The sequence below is a fragment of the Chiloscyllium plagiosum genome, unplaced genomic scaffold (genome assembly GCF_037043375.1).
Source record: "Chiloscyllium plagiosum isolate Xiang-an unplaced genomic scaffold, Cpla_swu_hap1 HiC_scaffold_44, whole genome shotgun sequence".
NCBI lineage: Eukaryota > Metazoa > Chordata > Chondrichthyes > Orectolobiformes > Hemiscylliidae > Chiloscyllium > Chiloscyllium plagiosum.
In genome coordinates, this window is record NW_028270182.1 from 3,630,136 (window position 1) to 3,653,397 (window position 23,262).

At 48.5% G+C, this 23,262-nt stretch overlaps 1 long non-coding RNA gene across 1 annotated transcript in view; it reads left to right on the plus strand.

Moving 5' to 3' along the window:
- The window catches only part of LOC148136861 (uncharacterized), a 28,897-nt gene continuing 5,635 nt past the window's right edge, over positions 1-23,262 (plus strand). Inside the window, exons 1-2 of the long non-coding RNA XR_015754334.1 lie at positions 1-150; positions 1,723-1,784. This is a non-coding gene — a long non-coding RNA (uncharacterized LOC148136861). The remainder of the gene's footprint in view (positions 151-1,722; positions 1,785-23,262) is intronic.

Below are 23,262 nucleotides of genomic sequence, written 5' to 3' on the forward strand. Positions count from 1 at the left end.
GATATTGCAGTAGGAGGGTTGGGGAGCAAAGTGAGGTAGATGGAAATGTGGGAAACCAGTGGGACCCCATTTCGAGCATTGAGACGTTTGGAGAGAGTCCATTAGCCCCCAACACTTCAACATTACGGTTCTGTTCCCGGAATTTAGAAGGTGAGTGGTTGATTTAAAGATTTCAAGATACTAAGAATAGGTAGAGTTGATTGAGAGAAACTATTTCCACTGCTTGGTCTGGGAGTGGGGGCAAGGTCCACAAAGATCAGAGCCAGACCTTTCGGAAGTATAATTAAGGAAATCAAGGCCATGTTTAACAGAGTGTGTCTTAAAGGGTCTCTAGCAAATGTGGAATCAGAGGGAAACTCTCCATTGTTGGAATCATGTGTGGCACATCGGAAGACGCATGTGGTTGTTGGGAGTTGGGAATCTCAACTTCAGGACATCTCTGCAGGAGTTCCTCAGAGTAGTGTCCTAGACCCAACATCCTCAGCTGTGCATCAATGACCTTCCCTCCACCATAAGTTCAGAAATGGGAATTGTGTAATCGTTGGCAAACATGTTCAGCACCATTAGTGATTCCTCAGATATTGAAGAGGTCCATGTCCAAATGCATCAAGACCAAGATAATGTCCAAGCTTGGGCTGAAAAATGGCAAGTAGCATTCATGCCACACAAATGTCAGGCAATGACTGTCTCCAGTAAGAGAAAAATCTCACCATTGCCCCTTGAGATCAATGGCATTACCATCACTGAATCCCTCATTATCAACATCCTGGACATTACTATTGACAAAAACTGAACTGGACTCACTGCATAAACTCAGCAGCTACTAGAACAGGTCAGAGGCTGGGAATCCCGCAGTGAGTAACTCACCTCCTGACTCCCCAAAGCCTGTCCCACCATCTACAAGACACAAATCAGGAGTGTGATGGAATACTCCCCACTTGCCTGGATGGGTATAGCTCCAACAGCACTCAAGAAGCTCAACACCATCCAAGACAAAGCAGCCAACTTGATTGGATATTTGTGGATGTGATGCCACTGTGTCTCCGGCCGATGCTCAGTCTCAGCAGTGTGCACTATCTCAAAGATGCACAGCAGAAATTCACCAAAGATCCTTAAACTGCACCATCCAAACCATTGACCATTTCCATCTAAAAGGACATGGACAGCAGATACATGGGAACACCACCCCCTGCAAGTTCCCCTCTGAACCTGACTTGGAAATATACCACTGTTCCTTCAGATTTGCTGGGTCATAATCCTGGAATTCCCTCCCTAAGGGCATTGTGAGTCAACCTGTAGCTCACAGATTGTAGCAGTTCAAGAAGGCAGCTCACCTCCATCTTCTCCTGCCATATCCCAGGTTTTGGCCTCAGAATAATTCCAAGTTGGGGTGACAATTACCGCACAACCCCTCTCTACGCCTTCCCATGCTGTTACTGCTCCCTAGGCAAGGAGAGCTGGAATATTGAGGGCCGTACCATCAGTTAGCTCAGTTGGCTGGATGTCTGGTTTGCTTTGCAGAGTGACACCAGCAGAATGGGCTCAATTCCCTGCACTGGCTGAAGTTACCCTAAAGGACTCTCCTCCTCAACCCCTCCCATCTCCTGAGGCATGGTAGCCCTCAGGTTAAGCCACCACCAGTCATCTCTCTCTCCGTCTCTCTATATATATGTATGCATATATTGTATCCCTCTCTCTCTATCTATCTATCTCTCTCTCTAGGATGAAACAGCTATGGTCTGCTATGGCTTCACTGTCAACTAGGCAATGGGGCTTTTGGGGAGGTAAGAGCAGCACACATTGTTTTCCATCCTGATGTAGTCGCAAACATTAACATCAGGTGGCAGCAAAGTTCCAGGACAGGAACGGAGACAGCACTTTTTTTTCAGTTGTAGCCATCTGCTGCGCTAAGCCGTGCGATGTTGGTGGGAAAACAAGCATGTTTTCCATTAACTGTTACGCCCAAAACAATCTCTGAACTCTGCCACTGCAAGGTGATGGGCAGTCAGCTCTGGGTGAGAGCACAGCACTATCGGTAATTAGAGTGGACAGTTTGTGTTAGACTATTCAGTAGGGCACTTGGAACGTACATGAAAAGCCTCATGGCAGAGAGTCTGGCAAGTGATCTATTGAACTGCTTAATTGAGATGTTATTCTCTACCACACTTATTCACCATGCAGACCGTGGACACTTGCTTCTGAAACATACAGGCAATAAACAACCATTGTTTGGATTAGATTAGATTACTTACCATGCGGAAACAGGCCCTTCAGCCCAACAAGTCCACACCGACCCGCCGAAGCGCAACCCACCCAGACCCATTCCTCTACATTTACCCCTTCACCTAACACTACAGGCAATTTAGCATGGCCAATTCACCTAACCTGCACATTTTTGGACTGAGGGAGGAAACCGGAGCACCCGGAGGAAACCCACGCAGACACGGGGAGAATGTGCAAACTCCACACAGACAGTCGCCTGAGGTGGGAATTGAACTTGGGTCTCTGGCACTGTGAGGCAGCAGTACTAACCACTGTGCCACCGTGCTGCCCATAGTGCCTCCATGACCATGTGCCCCAAAATCCTTGCAGGAGGGATTATGGAACCAAAATTGACATAGTCACTTTAGGAGGCGTTAGACCCGCACACACCCTACAGTTCAATCTTTGAGGTCAGTGCTGAGGGAGAGGGCAGTGTCGGAGGGTCAGTGCTGAGGGAGAGGGCACTGACGGAGGGTCAGTGCTGAGGGAGAGGGCACCGTCGGAGGGTCAGTGCTGAGGGAGAGGGCACCATCGGAGGGTCAGTGCTGAGGGAGAGGGCACTGACGGAGGGTCAGTGCTGAGGGAGAGGACACTGTCGGAGGGTCAGTGCTGAGGGAGTGGGCACTGTTGGAGGGTCAGTGCTGAGGGAGTGGGCACTGTTGGAGGGTCAGTGCTGAGGGAGTGGGCACTGTTGGAGGGTCAGTGCTGAGGGAATGGGCACTGTTAGAGGGTCAGTGCTGAGGGAATAGGCACTGTCGGAGGGTCAGTGCTGAGGGAGTGGGCACTGTCAGAGGGTCAGTGCTGAGGGAGAGGGCACTGACGGAGGGTCAGTGCTGAGGGAGAGGGCACTGACGGAGGGTCAGTGCCGAGGGAGAGGGCACTGACGGAGGGTCAGTGCCGAGCGAGTGGGCACTGTCGGAGGTCAGCGCCGAGGGAGTGGGCACTGTCGGAGGGTCAACGCTGAGGGGTTGGGCACTGTCGGAGGGTTAATGCTCAGGGGTTGGGCACTGTCGGAGGGTTAATGCTGAGGGGTTGGGCACTGTCAGAGGGTCAGTGCTAGGGAGCGCCGCACTGTCAGAGGGTCAGTGCTGAGGGAGTGGGCACTGTCAGAGGGTCAGAGCTGAGGGAGTGGGCACTGTCAGAGGGTCAGAGCTGAGGGAGTGCCGCACTGTCAGAGGGTCAGTGCTGAGGGAGTGGGCACTGTCCGAGGGTCAGAGCTGAGGGAGCACGTGCTGTTGGAGAGTCAGTGCTGCGGGAACACTGCATTGTCAGGGTCAAGGCACACTGATAGCATGGGATAAAATATATCCCTTACCCTCCACTGCTGTGGCTTATTCCCACAGTGCTGTTTATGGGTGCTTGCTGTGCTCTAAACAGTGTCATTCTCTCATTCCCCACCCCATTACAACAGTGACTCCACTCCAGTGAAGCTTCTCACTGGCTGTAAAATGGTATAGGGCACCCTGAAACTGTGGAACCTGCACCCAAGAAGCCTTTTCATGCAGTCAAAGGGGTTAGAGTGACTTTCAGCATTTGGATGACACTTTACCCTTGCAGTCTGACCTATCAGATGAGCTCACAAGCTGTAAACACAGCCTTGTGTTTGCTAACACCCACTGAGCCAGACAGTGGGGCAGGTGTGTTTGTGAGAGTGTTGGAGGATTGCCAGTTTGTTCGAGGTGAGATTGGGTGGAGCCAGACAGGTGAGTAGTCAAAACTTTCAAAAACTGAAAAGTACCAATTTTTATTAGATATATTTTTAATCAGTAATGGAAGTGGTGGTTATGGAGAAAGCTAATAAAATAGATTTGAGAATGATCAGATTAGCGAAGATCTCATTGAAAGGTAGAGTAGACTCAATGGGCTGAATGGCCTCTTTCTGTTCCTATGTCTTATGACCACTACAGGCATTCCCCAGTATACAAACATCCAACTTATGGACATTTTTATTTATGAATAGGATTTCATATTAATGTTAATTTTAAACATCCACGGGAGCATTATCCCGTACTTATGTTCGGCTATTTGATATCATACTAGATTACTTACAGTGTGGAAGCAGGCTCTTCGGCCCAACAAGTCCACACCGACCCGCCAAAGCGCAACCCAGCCAGACCCATTCCCCTACATTTCCCCCTTCACCTAACACTACGGGGCAATTTAGCATGGCCAATTCACTTAACCTGCACATTTTTTAGACTGTGGGAGGGAACCGGAGCACCTGGAGGAAACCCACACAGACACGGGGAGAATGTGCAAACTCCACACAGACAGTCACCTGTTCCTGAAGCAGATGGAGTGTTTGACCCTTGCTGGTGGAGGGTATGAGAATTAATCAGGGACCGGCTTTAAACTGAGCGGATTACAGGGATCAGCTATCCTGTCTCTAGAGCAACTGTACTGTCCCACAGCACCCAGCAGAATAGAGTGGGAAGGTTACATCAAGGACAGGAGGAAATGTACCTTCACAATTCCTTACCTCAATCATTCAGGGAGCACAGCACTTCAACAATGTAACAATAATGGGACTACCTTGTGCAGCCTACTCTTGTGCAGAACAGATTTAAAATAATGAGTGTCGTTATTGCCAGGTGCCAAGCCAGAATCAGAAGGCACTGGGATCGAACCCCATTGTGGAGCTGAGGGAGCGCTGCGCTGTCGGAGGTCGGCGCTGGGGGAGTGGGCACTCTCAGAGGGTCAGTGCTGGGATAGTGGGCATTGTCGGACGGTCAGTGCTGAGGGAACACTGTGCTATCAGAGGGTTAGCACTGAGGGAACGTTGTACTGTCGGAGGGTCACTGCTGAGGGAGCGCCACACTTGCGGAGGGTTAGTGCTGAGGGAGCGTCACACTGTCGGACGGTCAGCGCTGAGGGAGCGCTGCACTGTCAGATGGTCAGTGCTGGGGGAGTGCACATTATTGGACGGTCAGTGCTGAGGGAGCGCCGCGCTATCAGAGGGTTAGCACTGAGGGAGTGCTGCACTGTCAGAGGGTCAGTGCTGGGGGGGTGGGCACTGTCAGAGGGTCAGTGCTGGGGAGTGGGCACTGTCGGACGGTCAGTGCTGAGGGAGCACTGTGCTATCAGAGGGTTAGCGTTGAGGGAATGCTGCACTGTCAGAGGGTCAGTGCTGGGGGAGTGGGCACTGTCAGAGGGTCAGTGCTGAGGGAGTGCCACACTGTCGGAGGGTCAGTGCTGGGGAGTGGGCACTGTCAGACACTCAGCCCTGAGGGAGCGCTGCACTGTGGGACATTGATCTTGTAGGTGAAGCATGAAACTGAAACCCTGTCTGCGCTCTCAAGTGGGTGTAACAGATTCTGCAGCCAAAATTTCACAGAAAGGTTTTGGGAGATCCCCTCAGTGTCTTGGGATTGTTCATTTCTCCTGAACCAACAGTATGAAAGCAGTTGAAGTGGTCAGTATCACCTTGTGGTTTGTGGGATCTTGCTGTGCCCATGTTGGCTGCCAAGTGAGTGCCGTGATACAACAGGGATCAGAGTTCAAACACAGTTACCGTGTCATTACCTGTAAGGTGCTGTGCAAAGTCCGAGGTGGTGAAATACACGAGAGGAATGCACAACCGGCATTGTTGGCAGGATTGGGTTATTAAGCTGAAAACCAACACTGTGGAAGGGAGGGAGTGAGGGAGGCTGGTATTTAATGTCCAGAACATGTTCCCCTCGAGTCTGCTGCCTCCGCTGTCACTGGTCTTGCTAAAGATTTGTCGTGCTTGCTAATATTTCATTTTCATCAATGGAGCCGAATTAATTTAATCCTTGCAGGATTTCAGAGGCTCATTGACATCTGCCTTGTCCTTCTGGCTTCTAACATCGTTGTCACAGCTTTCAGAAGTATCCTGCAGGACTTGGCAGTTTAGAAATTCAGAATTTGTATTTCTGGCCGACCATTTATTTTGTCCCTGTTCTTTTGCCCTTGCTATTTCTAAACAGTTTAAAAGAAAACTAGGGCTCGAAATGCCGCCTTTGATAGATTTTTGGAAATTTATAAAGACAGCCATTGAATACCAGAAGCATGACAGCTGCACTAAACATTCAGCCACAGCCCTAGTTCTACTGTCCAATTCTAGATAAATAGATCAGGCCCTCGATTGAGTTCAATACAGCCATGTGAAAGGACACTGCATGGTTATTTGGATAGCAATGGTGTGCAGTGATATGGGTAAAAGGCAGGAGATTGGTACTAGATCATAGAACCGGCACAGACAGAATGGGCCAAATGGCTACCTTCTGCACCATAACAGTTCTATGACATGAGACTGCTCTGCCATGGAGTCATAGGGTTGCACAGCACGGAAACAGACCCTTCAACCCAACTTGTCCATGTCGACCAGGTATCCTAAATTAATCTAGCATATCCCTCTAATCCCTTCCTGTTCATATACCCATCCAGATGCCTTTTAAATGATGCAATTGTACCCACCTTCACCACTTCCTATGGCATCTCATTCCATACATGCAACACCCTCTGCTTGAAAATGTTGCCCCTTAGGTTCCTTTTACATCTTTCCCCTCTCACCTTAAATCTCCGCCCCCTAGTTTTGAACTCTTTCACCCCAGGGAAAAGACCTTGGCTGTTCACTGAACCCATGCCCCTCATGGTTTTGTAAACCTCTATAAAGGTCACCCCTCAGCCTCCGATGTTCCAGGGAAAACAGCCCAGCCTATTCAGCCTCTCCCTGTAGCTCAAACCCTCCAGTCCCGGCAACGTCCTTGCAAGTCTTTTTTGAACATTTCTAGATTATGGCTGTTCATCTAACTCTGGGCCATTTTCTCGCGCTTTCCTTGATGCAAAGAACGTGTGACGATCTGCTTGTCTTGGTCTTCGACACTCTTAGTGATTAACTCACCACAAGCCTCTGGGGTGGGGAATTCTCAGGATTCACCACCCTCTCAGCAAAGAAATTCCTCCTCTTCTCAATCCAGATTGATCAGTCCTTATCCTGAGATTGTGTTCTGCTGTTCTGCAACCTTTAGAAAGAGTGAGAAAGTGCAGGAGACGGTGCTAAAGAGATTTGGCAGTACCAAGGTGAAGGTCTTCAGTGACATGGGTAGACTGGAGTTGGTCTCCTTATGTAAAACCGTGTATGTGTAAGGAGCAGGTGTTGGCCACTTGACCCCTCAAGCCGGTTCCTCTGTTCAAAAAGATCATGATTTAATTTGATTTATTATTGTCACACGTACCTAGGTACAGTGAAAAGTTTTGGTTTATGTGCAGAACACGCAGAGCATGCCATACAAAGTGCATTGAGGTAATAGAACAGAGTGAGGAATGCAGTGATACAGCTACAGAGAAGGTGCATAAAGTGCAAGGTCAATGTTAAATTTAAAATTTGAGCGATCCATTCAGAAATCTAATAACAGCGGAGAGGAAGCTGTTCTTGAACCTGTTGGTACATGTGTTTAAACTTTTGTATCTTCTGCCCAGTAGAAGAGGTTGGAAGAGATTATAACTGGGGTGGGAGGGATCTTTGATGATGTTGGCTGCCTTCCCGAGACAATGAGAAGTTTGTCAATAGATGGAAGGTTGGCTGCGTGATGAACTGGGCTGTGTTCACAACTCTCTGTAGTTTCATACGGTCTTGTGCAGAGCAGTCGCCATACCAAGCCATGATGCATCCAGATAGAATGCTTTCTATGGGGCATCTATAAAAATTGGTCCTTGTGAACATGCTGAATTTCCTTAGCGTCCTGATGAAGAACAGGCATTGTTGTGCTTTCTTGACCGTCGTGTCGACATGAGCGGACCAGTACAGATTGTTGGTGATCATCAATCCCAGGAGTTTGATGCTCTCGACCATCTTCAGCTCGGCACCATTGATGCAGACAGGGGTGTGCCCTTCACTCCACTTCCTGAAGTCAATGATCAGCTCCTTTGTTTTGCTGACATTGAGGGAAAGATTGTTAAGTTTGCATCACACCACTAAGCACTGTGTGTCATTCCTGTATTCAGTCTCATCATGAGTGCTGGCCTACAGTGGTGCAATCAATCAGCAAATCTGTAGATGGAGTTAGGACAAAATTTGGCCTCGTAGTCATAAGTGCAGAGGGAGTGCGGTAAGGGGCTGAGTAAGCAGCCTTGCAGGGTGCCTGTGTTGAGGATTGTGGTGGCGGAGTTGCTGTTGCCTATTGCTGATGACAGACTTGATCCAGTCTCAACTCCACTTTCTGACCCCCTCCCCCCCCCCCCCCCCATAACCTCAAATCCCTCACCAATCAAACATCTAACTCAGCCTTGATATATTCAGTGACCCAACCTCCTCCTCCCTGAGGGAGAGAATTCCAAAACGTAACAATCCTCCAAATTTTTTTTAATATATCGTATCATATTCACCAGATAAGGGTGACACTGGCTAGGCCAGCGTTTGTTGCCCATTTCTAATTGTCCAGAGGACAGTTTAAGAGTCAACCATATTTCTCTGGGTCTGGAGCTACCTGTAGGCCAGAACAGGTAAGGACTGCAGTTACTTTGCCTACAGTTCATCAGTGAACAATGGTTATTTTGGTTGACATTAGACTCTAGATTCCAGATTTAGTTTTATTGAATTCGAATTCCAACATCTGTCATCGTGGGATTCGAACCTGGGTCCTCAGATTAATAGGTTTGCAAAATTGCCATGAGGCTATCGCCTCCCCCCAAATTCTTTGTCATTTCCTAAATCATTTCTTAAATGGGAACCAAAAGAGCTGTGGATGCTGGAAATCAGAAACAAAAGCAGAAATTGCTGGGGAAACCCAGCAGGTCAGGCAGCATCTGCTGAGAGAGAAAGCAAAGTTAAGATTTTGAATCCAGTGTCAAAGATGGGGTGGTGCTGGAAAAGCACAGCCGATCAGGCAGCATCCGAGGAGCAGGAGGGTCAACATTTCAAGCATAAGCTCTTCATCAGGATTCCTTATGCTCGAAATTTGATCCTCCTGCTCCTGAGATGCTGCCTGACCTGCTCTGCTTTCCCAGCACCACACTCTTTGACTCTGATCTTCAGCAACAGCAGTCCTCATTTTCTCCATTTTGGGTCCAGTGACCCAGTTGTGAAGAATGCTGGCTGGACCCAAAATGTCATCTCTGTTTTCTCTCCAAGATGCAGACAGATCTGCTGAGCTTTTCCAGCAGTTTCTGTTTCCCATCTCTTAAAAGGGACATCCCTAATTTTCAAGATGTGCTCCCTCTTCCTCGGTGTCCATCCTGAGAGCAAACATCCTCTCAGAGTCCACCTGTCAAATCTCATCAGGGTCTTATATTTGTTTGAAAAAGATCACCTCGCATTCTTTCTTGGGCATCATTGGCGAGTCCAGCATTTGTTGCCTATCCCTAGTTGCCCCTTGAAATGTGTGTCTTGCCTGCCCATTCCACAGGGTGTCAACCATAATGCTGGTCTAGCGACCCATGTAGGTCAGACTGGATAAAAATGGCAGATTTCCCCTCTCCAGAAGGACATAATGAACCAGATGAGATTTTACAGCAACCAACATGGTCACAGTCACCATTAAATTAGCTTTCAACTCCAGATTTAATTGGATTTAAATTTCACCATCAGCCATGGTGAGATTCAAACCCAAATGACCCAGGACTTCAGGGTGCTGGACCAGTCATGTTGCTGACACACCACCACATCCTCAATTCTTTCAAACTCTAGTGAGGCCCAACCTGTTCAACTGATCTGCTGTAGGAAAGGCCGTCATCCCAGGAATCAGTCAAGCAAATCTCTCCTGAATTGTCCCGGTACAAAAGGGGGGTCCCTCCTGAAGTGGGGGCGTCTCAGAGCTGAAGCTGCTAGCTACTGGCCTGGAAGACAACGATCCCTCTCCCTGGGCTGTATCTGGTAAACGAATTTTTATTGTACCCTACAAGCCTAGGAAGCCATGTTACTTGGCTGAGAGCAGAGGACCAGGACTCGGACAAAAGGAAGGAGACGCTTTTGCGGATGAAGAGTTGGCACACAGGTTCTGTAGGAACGAGCAGTTTAATTAAACAGGTCACCTCTTATAATCTGCTGCCTTGATTTCAGTGCTTGTGAATAAGAGCTATTGTTGGAAATATGGTTGTGTGACCTCACACGTTTCATTAAGTCCCAACTTGTCAGTTCTTGCCCACCCTGGTCCCGTGAAAAGGCTTTTTTTAGGATTTCAGAATGCCTCTTACATAACTGTGCTTGCTTTATTTAATTTTCTTTCACTCGATGCTCTGGATGCTCAAAGTTCCGAAAGAATGACCTAGGTTCTTCCAGATGAAGCTCTCCTTTTGAAGTGTAGTAACACACTGCTGTAATGTACAAGATGTGGCAGTAACTTTGCCTAAGCTTACCCAGGTTCTACCTTTTTCCTGTTGATGGATAAATATTGGTCAAAAAGTAGAAGGGGGAACTTGCCCAGCTCTTTGAGGAATCGCTCTACAACATCTTGTGTCCACATATCAGTGCAGACAGTGCGTCAGTTTGAATTCTCATCTTTAAAAAATCATCTCCAACAACATGGCACTCCCTCAGTGCTGACCCTCCGACAGTACGGTACTACCTCAGCGCTGAACCTCTGACAGTGCGGCTCGGCCTCAGCACTGACCCTCTGACAGTGCCCACTCCCTCAGCACTGACCCTCCGACAGTGCAGCGCTCCCTCAGCGCTGACCCTCCGACAGTGCCCACTCCCTCAGCACTGACCCTCCGACAGTGTGGTGCTCCCTCAGCACTGACCCTTCGACAGTGCGACGCTCCCTCAGCACTGAGCCTATGACAGTGCGACGCTCCCTCAGTACTGACCCTCCGACAGTGCGACGCTCCCTCAGTACTGACCCTCCGACAGTACGGCGCTCCCTCAGCACTGACCCTCCGACAGTGCAGCCCTCCCTCAGCACTGACCCTCCGACAGTACGGCGCTCCCTCAGCACTGACCCTCCGACAGTGCGGCGCTCCCTCAGCACTGACCCTCCGACAGTGCCCACTCCTTTAGCACTGACCCTCCGACACTGTGGCACTCCCTCAGCACTGACCCTCCAACTGTGCGGCTCTTCTTCAGCACTGACCCTCCGAACAGTGCGGCACTCCCTCAGCACTGACCCTCCGACAGCGCGGTGCTCTTTCAGTGCTGACCCTCCGACAGTGCAGCACGCCCTCAGCTCTGACCCTCCCCGACAGAGCTCTCTTTCTCCCTGACAGCACTGACCCCTGACAGTGTCCTCTGATAGTGCAGTGGTCCCTCAGCACTGATCCCCCCCCCGAAAATGCGGCACTCTCTCTCAGTGCTGACTCTCCCAACAGTGTGGCGCTTTTTCACTGCTGACCCTCCGACAGTGCGGCGCTGTCTTGGCGCTGACCCTCTGATAGTGGAGCGCTATAGTTGTATAGTTGTGAGCTGTGGACACAGAGGTGGGGCACTACCCAACATCCACAACCAAAATTACAATTAGCCATGACGTGTCTGTGACCTCTCCCTGTATCATATGTTTTGGAGGAGCCCGTAAGAAATGGACAAACTGATATTTTGGTGTCGGAACAAGTTTCTCCAACAGTTTACAATGATTGGTAGTGTCTGGTCACATTTTCCAATGGGAGTGTTTTTGTCACAATGAGACGCTCAAATAGATTTGGGTATGCTGTCAGCAGTTTAATTCCCTCCCATTGTCTGATGTGATGAATTATTGAGTGTGACCTTCACGTGTTGTATGTGATAAAGTCCTGGTAGGGTGAGGCAGGGAGGCATGGTCATGCTTTGTGTGACGGTACAAAGACTCTGAATAAGTCTGTCCCCAAAGGCAACAAGGGAATTAACCCTTGGTTTCCCAATAAGTCCAGTCTGGCAGGACCTCACTTTTAAAACTCGGTGTCCTTTGTTTCGAGTCTTTTTATGGTCTCGTCCTTATCTCTCCAGTCTACAACTCTCCGAGATCTCCTCGAATTCCAACCTCTTGACAATCCTCGGATTCCCATCACATCACTAGTGGCAGCCATGCCTTCAGCTGCCTGAGCCCTGAGCACTGGAATTCCCTCCCTAAACCTCTCCTCCTCCCTCTCTCTCCTCTCTTACTCTCAAGCTTCCTTTCTCTATCTCTATCTGTATCTCACTCGCTTTCTCTCTCCCTCTCCTCTCTCACTCTATCTCAGTATCTTTCACTTTCTCTATCTCTCTGTGTATCTCTGTCTCTCTTTCTCTCACTCTCTCTCCTTTTGCTCTCATTCTTTCTATCAATCTGTCTCTCTCCCGTTCTCTCTCTTTCTCTCTAGCCCCCCTTTCTCTCTTGCACTCTCACCCCCTCTTTCTCTCTGCCTCTCTTTTTCTCTCTCTCTCTCTACCCCTCTCTTTCCTTCTCTCTATCTCTCTCTCTCACACTCTCTCTCTCGTCCTTTGAAGACGGTCCTTAAAGCCAACCTTTTTGACTTCGCTTTAAATCGCTAATATCTCCTGTGGCTCGAAGTCAGCTTTTATCTGACAACACTATCAGGTACAGGTAGATATTGGAGAAATTCACATGATTCCTGCCAAGCTCTTTCTTGCCCTCACTACCCTGCTTGATTCAGTTGAGAGAAGTCGTTTGTGACTGAGGCCCCTTTCCCTGGCCTGGGACAGTTAGTCTCAGATATGCTATCACAGTTCGCCTCTGCATGCAGCCCACCCCCTTTGCATGGACCAACAGATTTTTAACAGAACTCAATTCCCCCTCCATCTCTCTCTCCCTCCAACACCAACTCTCTTTCCATCTTTTTCTCCCTTCATCTGTACCTTTCACTCCATCTGCCCCTCCATCTCTTGCTCTCTTCCTCCATCTGTCACTCATCCCCTCCATCTCCCCATCCCTTCACTCCAACAGTGTTGATTTTATTGATTTAGAAAGATCTCCTAGAAGAGTCTGTTTCTGAACAGATTGCTAGAGAGACCCTCATCTTGAAATGCCTTGTTCTGAATAGACCTGCATTTCTGCTCTATTCAGCAGAAAGGGCCATTGTACAACTTCAGTTATAACAATCAGACTCTCTCTCTCTCCACCCCACCCCCCCCACAAACCACATACCATATAATTCACCCCAGCTGCAGCCTTCGTCTCTCTTTGATCATTCAAGCGTAATCATTTTAACACAGCCTCTGAACTGATCCATTCATGACCAGAGAAAGTTCAGTCCTCAGGGCAGGACCAGAGAGAGGTGCACAACAAACACATACACCTTACCATGCTTGAAGCGGACAGTGCAGAGGGAGCCTTAGTCAGTATCTAACCCCATACTGTCCCTGTCCTGGCAGTGTTTGATGGGCACAATGTAGAGGGAGCTTTACTCTGTATCTAACCCCGTGCTGCCCCTGTCCTAGGAGCATTTGACGGGGGTCAGTGTAGAGGAAGCTTTACTCTGTATTTAATTCTGTGCTGTCCCTGTCCTGGGAGTATTTGATGGGGGACAGTGTAGAGGGAGCTTTAGTTTGTATCTAACCCCGTGCTATCCCCGTCCTGAATGTGTTTGATGGGGTTTTCTCTGCACCTCAGAAACCTCACATTTCAGACAGAAAATAGCAGAGTGAAAATGGAAGCTGAAAGTGTTCTTGTGCAGTTTGAGATAAAGCAGGAATTGACAGCTACACAACTGCACAGCAGATTCAGTTCCTATAGTTACCACTATCAATATTCAGGAATCGTGTGTGAGTGAGAGCGGATGTGTTTCTTTCAGTTTACTTTCAGCTTGCGTTTTCTCATGGGTCAGATCACAAGGTGCTTAATTTCTGTTTTCATTTCTAAGCTGCTGATATGTTTGAAAATTACCAAATTTAATCAAAGCAGCTCATCTAAATGTTTGACTCCTGTGAGACTCTGTGTTCTAGCTCAATGACAACACAGGGCTTAAAAGTTCTCATTCTCCTCTGGTATGTGATTAAAATCAGTGCGCCTCATCTCCCTCGATCAGACCTGATTTCCATTAAGATTGTAAAAGCATTTTGTGCAGAAGCTGTAGCTACAGGAGCAGGTCAAAGGCTGGAATCCTGCATAAAGTAACTCACCTCCTGTCTCTCCAAAGCCTGTCCACCATCTACAAGGCACAAGTCAGGAGTGTGAGGGAATACTCCCCACTTGCCCCTGGATGGGGTTAGCTCTAACAATACTCAAGAAACTCAGCACCATCCAGGACAAAGCAGCACCCGCTTGATTGGCACCACATCCACAAACATCTACTCCCTACACCACTGACACTCAGTATCAATAGTATGTACCATCTACAAAGTGCACTACACAAATTCACCAAAGATATTCAGCCATCACCTTCCAAACCCATGATCACTTCCATCTAGAAGGACAAGTGCAGCATATACAGGGGAACACCAGCGCCTTCAAGTTCCCTTCGGAGCCACTCACCATCCTGACTTGGAAATACACCACCGTTCCTTCAATGTCACTGGGTCAAAGTCCTGGAATTCCCTCAAATAGCATTGTGGCTGCACCTACATTTCCTTAACTCTTGAGGTCCATGCAATAACCTAGCAACCACCACCACCACCACCTCAGCAGCCAGTTAGGGATGGACATTACATGCTGGCTCAGCCAGTGATGGGTCCACGTGCTGTGAAAAGAATGTATGCACTTCTGGAGGAGGCTAGAACTCTGAGACAATGCCTGATAAATCCAATGGGAAATTAAGGAGAAGCCTCTTACCCCCTGTCCCGAGAGACGCTCCTACAGGGAGTGGTTGAGGGGATGCTGCTGATACATGGCAGGGGAGATTCTGGATAAACATAATGGAGCAAGGAACAGAAGGAGAGGCTGATAGTGTGAGCAGAAGAGGAGATGGGTGGGACAGAATGCAGGGCAGATGGGCCAAATGACCTGCTTCCGTGCTGTAAAATATTGTGTAATTCTGTACTATTTTACTTGAATAGCAAGAGGCTATCAGCACTGGATTATCTGGGGTCAGGTTTTGATAGGTTTGATAGACAAACCAACCCAACCACCCCGTGGCTCAACACTTCAACTCCCCCTCCCACTCCACCAAGGACATGCAGGTCCTTGGACTCCTCCATCGCCAGACCATAGCAACACAACGGTTGGAGGAAGAGCGCCTCATCTTCCGCCTAGGAACCCTCCAACCACAAGGGATGAACTCAGATTTCTCCAGTTTCCTCATTTCCCCTCCCCCCACCTTGTCTCAGTCAAATCCCTCGAACTCAGCACCGCCTTCCTAACCTGCAATCTTCTTCCTGACCTCTCCGCCCCCACCCCACTCCGGCCTATCACCCTCACCTCGACCTCCTTCCACCTATCGCATTTCCAACGCCCCTCCCCCAAGTCCCTCCTCCCTACCTTTTATCTTAGCCTGCTGGACACACTTTCCTCATTCCTGAAGAAGGGCTCATACCCGAAACATCGATTCTCCTGTTCCTTGGATGCTGCCTGACCTGCTGTGCTTTTCCAGCAACACATTTTCAGCTCAGTCAGGCTTTGATATCTTGGTATCCAACTTCCCACAGCAACAGAACACCACTACTCCAGAATACAATTCTGAAATTGGTCCCACTGTTTCTGAATCCTCAGAATATGTGGGAGTCTTCCCTTTAGAACAGAGAAGATTCAGAATCATTCAGCAAATAAGGGGAAACCGTTCCTAGTGGCAGGAGGATGAGGAACCAGAGGGACACCGATTGAGGAGAGGAGAAGGAGAATGATAGACAGCATGATAGCTCAGTGGTTAGCATTGCTGCCTCATAGCACCAGGCACCTGAGCAACTGTCTGTGTGGAGTTTGCACATTCTCCCCGTGTCTACGTGGGTTTCCTCCGGGTGCTTTGGTTTCCTCCCACAGTTCAAAGATGTGCAGGTTAGGATGGATTGGCCATGCTAAATTACCCATAGTGTTCATGGATATGTAGTTTAGGTATATTAGCCATGGGGAGTGCTGGGTTCCAGGGTAGGGTAAGGGGATGGCTGTGGGTGGGATGCTTTTTGGAGTATTGGTGTGGGCTCATTGGGCCAAACGGCCTGTTTCCACGCTGTGGGGATGCTACTCTGTTCAATGTTTTCTTTAACACATCAAATTGTTCTGATCAGGAACATACTCCATGAAAGAATGGTGGAAGCTACTTAGTTCTTCATTTATTGACGTGGGCAGAGCAAGCATGAGTTATCCATCCCTAACTGCCCCTGAATTGAGTGGTTCTCTGCCATTTCACAGGGCAGGTAAGAGTCAACCATGTAGTTTGTGGCCAAGAGTCTCATGTAGGTCAGAACGGCTAAGGGTGGCTGATTTCCTAACCTAAAGGATGTCAAATCAAGAACTTGTCTTTCTGTAATGTTCCTCTGCACTTTCCAAAGTGACCAAAAGCCAGTAAGAAACATCAATTGAACTGCAGCAACTGTAGTAGTGCAGACATCTGGTCAGAGAACTTGGAAACAGCAAGATCCCAGAACTGGTCATGATTGGACTTTCTCATCACTCGATGTTGGTTGAGGCATCAATATTGGGACAACCAGAGGGATTGTGGATATCAGTCTAAAGGCTGAAGCCACAAAATCAGGGGTCCAGGGTCTGAGCTCTGATCAAATGCTGAGGGAATGCCTCCGGAGCACCGCATTGTCGGAGGGTCAGTGCTGAGGGCGTGCAGCACTGTCAGAGGATCAGCGCTGAGGGAGCACTGCACTGTCGGAGGGTCAGCGCTGAGGGAGCGCCGCACTGTCGGAGGGTCAGCGCTGAGGGAGCGCTGCACTGTCGGATGGTCAGTGCTGAGGGAGTGCTGCATTGTCGAAGGGTCAGTGCTGAGGGAGTGCCGTACTGTCAGACAGTCAATGCTGAGGGAGTGCTGCACTGTCAGGCGGTCAATGCTGAGGGAGGGGGCACAGTCGGAGGGTCAGTGCTGAGGGTGTGCAGCAGTGTCAGAGGGTCAGTGCTGAGGGAGCACTGCATTGTCGGAGGGTCAGTGCTGAGGGAACACTGCATTATCGGCGGGTCAGTGCTGAGGGAGCACCGCACTGTCGGAGGGTCAGTGCTGAAGGAGCACCGCACTGTCGGAAGGTCAGCGCTGAGGGAGCGCCGCACTGTCAGAGGGTCAGTGCTGAGGAAGCGTCGCACTGTCAGAGTGTCAGTGTTGAAGGGGCACTGCACTGTTGGTGGTAAGTGCTGAGGGACTGCCGCACTGTCAGAGGGTCAGTGCTGAGGGCATGCAGCACTGTCAGAGGGTCAGTGCTGAGGACATGCAGCACTGTCAGAGGGTCAGTGCTGAGGACATGCAGCACTGTCAGAGGGTCAGTGCTGAGGACATGCAGCACTGTCAGAGGGTCAGTGCTGAGGGACTGCCGCACTGTCAGAGGGTCAGTGCTGAGGACATGCAGCACTGTCAGAGGGTCAGTGCTGAGGACGTGCAGCACTGTCAGAGGGTCAGTGCTGAGGACATGCAGCACTGTCAGAGGGTCAGTGCTGAGGGACTGCCGCACTATCAGAGGGTCAGTGCTGAGGGAGTGGGCACTGTTGGAGGGTCAATGCTGAGGGAGTGGGCACTGTCAGAGGGTCAGTGCTGAGGACGTGCAGCACTGTCAGAGGGTCAGTGCTGAGGGACTGCCGCACTGTCGGAGGGTCATTAGGAGTGTTCTTAATTTATGCCATCCTGTCACCGCTATTTGTGGAAGAGCTGTGGATCAGCACAAGCATTAGAGCAGGGGCAGTAAGTTCTGTGTTTAGATGTATGGTAATCTGCAGAGGAAAAGAAAGACACTATCAAAATGTAACACTGTTATAAAACGATCACGTTCCCTGAGCTGGGCTACAGCTGAATCAGATGGTGAGTCTATTTTTATCTCCTAAGTATCTTACCCTAAATACTGAGTGACCGTGTCTCTAATCCTCCCTGTAATCAAATACACTGGGTTGTGATAGCCTGTGATCTCCATCTTACTCAACCCACTTCCTACATCCTCCTGGAATCCAATGGTGGTTGTTTATTTTTTCAGTTACTTGCCCAGTTATTCTTGCTTTATTCCCTGAAAGCAGTGCCCGTGATATTAACATTCCTGTGGTTCTGTTGGATTATCAGCACCCAGGAGATGTGCAGCGACAATTCTACAATGGAGTGTTAGTAACAGTTAAGGCATGGCATTCAGAGGGGGCTTGGGTATAACCGAATCCCCCAGTCCATGCACCAACTGTCTGGGTCCCGTGTGTGAGCCACAATGCCTCTATGGTAGTTACTGTTCCAGCACCCCAAAGCCTCAGCTAACCTCACACCAACTCCTTCCGGCTCTGCAAACAGGCACCATGGCTGGACCTCCTTCTGAAATGTGCCTATGCAGAAGAAGTCTGGAGAGGAATGCAATGGTGTTTGTTGAGGTTCGTCCCGAGCAGCGCCGTGACGCGGGACTCCGTGCTCTACGGTCTGTTCCCCGGGACGCACACCGAGACGAACATCAACTGTGCCTGGAGGATCATCAACTCGGTGAAGGACACTCTCTGGTCGGTCCGAAACCTGTTAAGCTTCCAGCTGAAGGAGTTGACCCTGACTGAGTGTTGCAGACTGGCACATTCCAAGGTCCAGGACTACGTGTTGAGGGACGCACTGAAGCTTGGGGCAGCTGCCGCCAAGGCACAGTGGGGAAAGACCACCGCGTAACATCTGCCTGCCTAAGAAGAACAGGGGGCCCACGCAGTCATTTGGGCTCCGCTGACGCCTCAGCTAAACATATGGATATATGATTGATAAACATACAGACCTGTATATACAAATGATAAATTCTGATCTCTGTATGCAAAGAAATGGAATGTTTACATATGTATGGCATGACCAACTGTACAGACCATCAAAATATTTTATGAATAAAGTATATTTTTGAAATTTAAAAAAAACCATGGGGTGCACTGTCTCTGAGCCTTGAACACAAAGAGATAGGGAGGGGGCAAGGGTTGTGGAGACATTTGGAAGCATGCATGTGAATTAAAATATTGAGGCGTTTCTGTATGGCCTCAAGTCGCTGAACATGCTAGCCACTCTCTGATACTGCATGTGCGTGCATACACACACACACACAGTAATTCCCCTAAACATATGCACACAAACAGATACTCACCTAGACACATGAACGGACAGCCACTCCCATAGACACAAGCACACAGAAAGTTACTGCCCTAGACACATGTAGGCACGCGCTCCCCGAGACACATGCACGCAGACAGCCACTCCCCTAGACACGTGCAGGCAGACACTCCCCTAAACACGCACACAGACGCACCTCTAGACGTGCACACAGACACACCCCTAGACACATGCACACAGACACACCCCTAGACACATGTACATCGACAGACACTCCCCTCGACACACGCACATAGACAGACACTCCCCTAGACACATGCACGCCGACACACCTCTAGACATGCACACAACAGACACCCTTCTAGACAAATGCACAAAGACAGAAACTCCCCTAGACACACGCGCAAAGATAGATACTCCCCTAGACACGCACACAGACACTCCCCAAGACATGCACACAAACAGACACACCCCTGGACACACAATCGCCTCAACACAGACACAAACACCAATAAATATATGAACGTGCACGCACAGGCAATCACACACCTTGGCAGACAGGAAGATAGAATATAGGGGCAGCAGCAGGCCATTTGGCCCTTTAAGCCTGATCTGCCATTGAATATGATCACTGTGTCACAAAGTTGGTCCCTTTTTTCCAAAAGCTGTACCTTTTCTCAAGGACACAGTGTCCTTGACTTTTTTTCAGAGGGGTCATAAACGGGCCAGGCCCCAATAAGACTAGTTTTGTGCAGAAGTGTAAAGGATTTTGAGAGGCCTTCTGTTTATATGTAAACAGATGAGACTTCAGGCCAAAGTGGTCATGTTTTCGAAGTGACCTGTATAATGAAAGGGGAGTGGTCAGCTCTCTAACTGAGCAGTTCAGCCCAGAACTACATGGGAGTTCAGCAGTGGACTGTGTGAACAGACTCTCTGTCTGCCCTTCTAATTTCAACCTGTAAGCACCTGTTCCTTTTTTCTTAAATTGTGCTTTAAGGGAGTTTGCTTAGTGGGACTGTTGTGTATATTTGGAACAGCATAATTAAGTCTATAGTTTGGGTAGACGGAGTTCTGTAGGGGTTCTTTATTCTGTTCTACGTGTTTCATTGTGTAATTTTGTGAATAAATTTTTGTCTGTTTTAAAACCTAGTAGTCAACCTCGCTAAATTACTCCGGGTAATTTTCACTGTAGATTTACCGAAACAAATTGCAAATTTATGGTCTGAACTGCCTGCATAAGAATGTTTTGAGTGGTCTGGCTTAGTCCATAACAGATTGGGGGCTCTTTGCAGGATTTTAAGCAGTGGTAGGTGCTAGTGTCTTTATTTCGGGTGTTGGTTTGGTTGGGATAGTAATGGCTCTTTCAGTCGCCAAAAGTTTTCTGGAAGTGAATGCGGTGACTTTGGAAGTTTTGCAAAAGGTGATTAAGACTTAGCTGCAGGAATTAGCAGACAAGCTGGGATTGGACCTGCCTGCTCATGTGAGGAAAGGAGAGATAATTACAGCAGTAGCTCAGCATTTAAACTTGCTGGAGAAACCATCAGAATCTGTAGAGATGGCAAAAATTCAATTGCAAATAAAGCAGCTTGAGTGAGAGGCGAGAGACTTTTTTTGATCAGATAAGTGTGACAGAACAGAAGCAAACAGGTAAACATACAAGTATCTTTTAGCCCTGCTAAGCTGATTGAGTTACAGCTGAAAAATTAGAACTTACAACAGTTGCATCAAAAGGCATATACAGAGAAGGAGAGTGAATGCATCCCTGTGTGTTATCACTTAACAAACGATATCTTAATGAGGAAATGGAGACCATCACACATTCAAACAGATGAGAAATGGGCAGAGATTCATCAAATTGTTTTGCCAGTGGGTTATAGAAAGGAGGGGCTATGAGTGGCACATGAGCTACCACTTGGAGGTCATTTAGGGGTAAGGAAAACACAGGCTAAAATGCAAAGACATTTTTACTGGCCTGGACTACACAAAGATGTAGTGGGGTTTTGCCAGATGTGTCATACATGTCAGCTAATGGGAAAACCCCAGGCAGTAATAAAACCTGCACCTTTAATACCTCTTCCAGCATTCAAGGAACTTTTCACAAGAGTATTGATTGATTGCGTAGGTCCCCTGCCTCAAACAAAGGGCAGCAAACATGAAACAGTTTGAGTTACGGTTAAAAGCAGAAGAGAAAGCAAAAAAACCAAGGGCTTCAGCAGAAGAGAAAGAAAAAGAGAGCTTTTAAATTTTGGAAACTGACACTTAAAAAGGAAAGAGCTGAAAATGTGTTGCTGGAAAAGCGCAGCAGGTCAGGCAGCATCCAAGGAACAGGAGAATCAACGTTTTGGGCATGAGCCCTTCTTCAGGAATGAAACGTCAATTCTCCTGCTCCTTGGATGCTGCCTGACCTGCTGCGCTTTTCCAGCAACACATTTTCAGCTCTGATCTCCAGCATCTGCAGTCCTCACTTTCTCCACTTAAAAAGGAAAGTCAGTTTAAAAGAATGGAGACGAAGGCTGAAAGCAAGTCTAGTAAGGAAGAGCGTGGGGATGAGCAAACCCATGGTGGGCGAAAGCCTGATGAAAACTGTCTAAGTATGTTCAAGCATTGTCTAAGTTTGATGAGAAGAATGTGGAAGCGTTTTTTTCATCTCATTTGAACAGGTGGCTAAACAAATGCAGTGGCCAGTGGCCACTGCCTGATGAAGTGCAAACTCATGTGGAAGAGCAGAGAGTTAAAACAGCAAGGTTGGCAGCTGAAGGGGCTGATGATCATGAGCTGGTCCATAAAACACGGTTTGGCTTCCAGAATCAATTTCAGTCCATGAGGGATAGAAATTGGGGCAAAGAGAAATCCTCACATGGAAAGGGAAAGGTGAATCTCAGTGAAGGTCATAAGGATAACTTACCACAGAGTAAAACAGAAACCCTTGAGGGGGTCAAAGCTCTAGTGTTTTCATTGTAATAAAGTGGGCCACACAGAGTCACAGTGTTGGTGGGCTAGGACAAAGCCAGATGCAGGAAAACCGGACAACATAGAACATAGAAGAATACAGCGCAGTACAGGCCCTTCGGCCCTCGATGTTGCGCCGATCCAAGCCCACCTAACCTACACTAGCCCACTATCCTCCATATGCCTATCCAATGCCCGCTTAAATGCCCATAATGAGGGAGAGTCCACCACTGCTACTGGCAGGGCATTCCATGAACTCACGACTCGCTGAGTAAAGAACCTACCCCTAACATCTGTCCTATACCTACCCCCCCCCCTTAATTTAAAGCTATGCCCCCTTGTAATAGCTGACTCCATACGTGGAAAAAGATTCTCACTGTCGACCCTATCTAAACCCCTAATCATCTTGTACACCTCTATCAAGTCACCCCAAACCTTCTTTTCTCCAATGAAAACAACCCCAAGTGCCTCAGCCTTTCCTCATACGATCTTTCTACCATACCAGGCAACATCCTGGTAAACCTCCTCTGCACCCGTTCCAGTGCCTCCACATCTGCAGTCATACTTCCTATAGTATGGCGACCAAAACTGCACACAATACTCCAGATGCGGCCGCACCAGAGTCTTATACAACTGCAACATGACCTCAGTACTCCGGAACTCAATTCCTCTACCAATAAAAGCCAGTACGCCATATGCCTTCTTTACCGCACTATTTACCTGGGTGGCAACTTTCAAAGATCTGTGTACATGGACACCAAGATCCCTCTGCTCATCCACACTACCAAGTATCCGACCATTAGCCCAGTACCCCATCTTTTTGTTACTCTTACCAAAGTGAATCACCTCACACTTAGCTACATTGAACTCCATTTGCCACCTTTCTGCCCAGTTCTGCAGCTTATCTATATCCCGCTGTAACCTGCCACATCCTTCCTCACTGTCTACAACTCTTCCGACTTTCGTATCATCCGCAAACTTGCTCACCCAACCTTCTAACCCCTCCTCCAGGTCATTTATAAAAATGACAAACAGCAATGGTCCCAAAACAGATCCTTG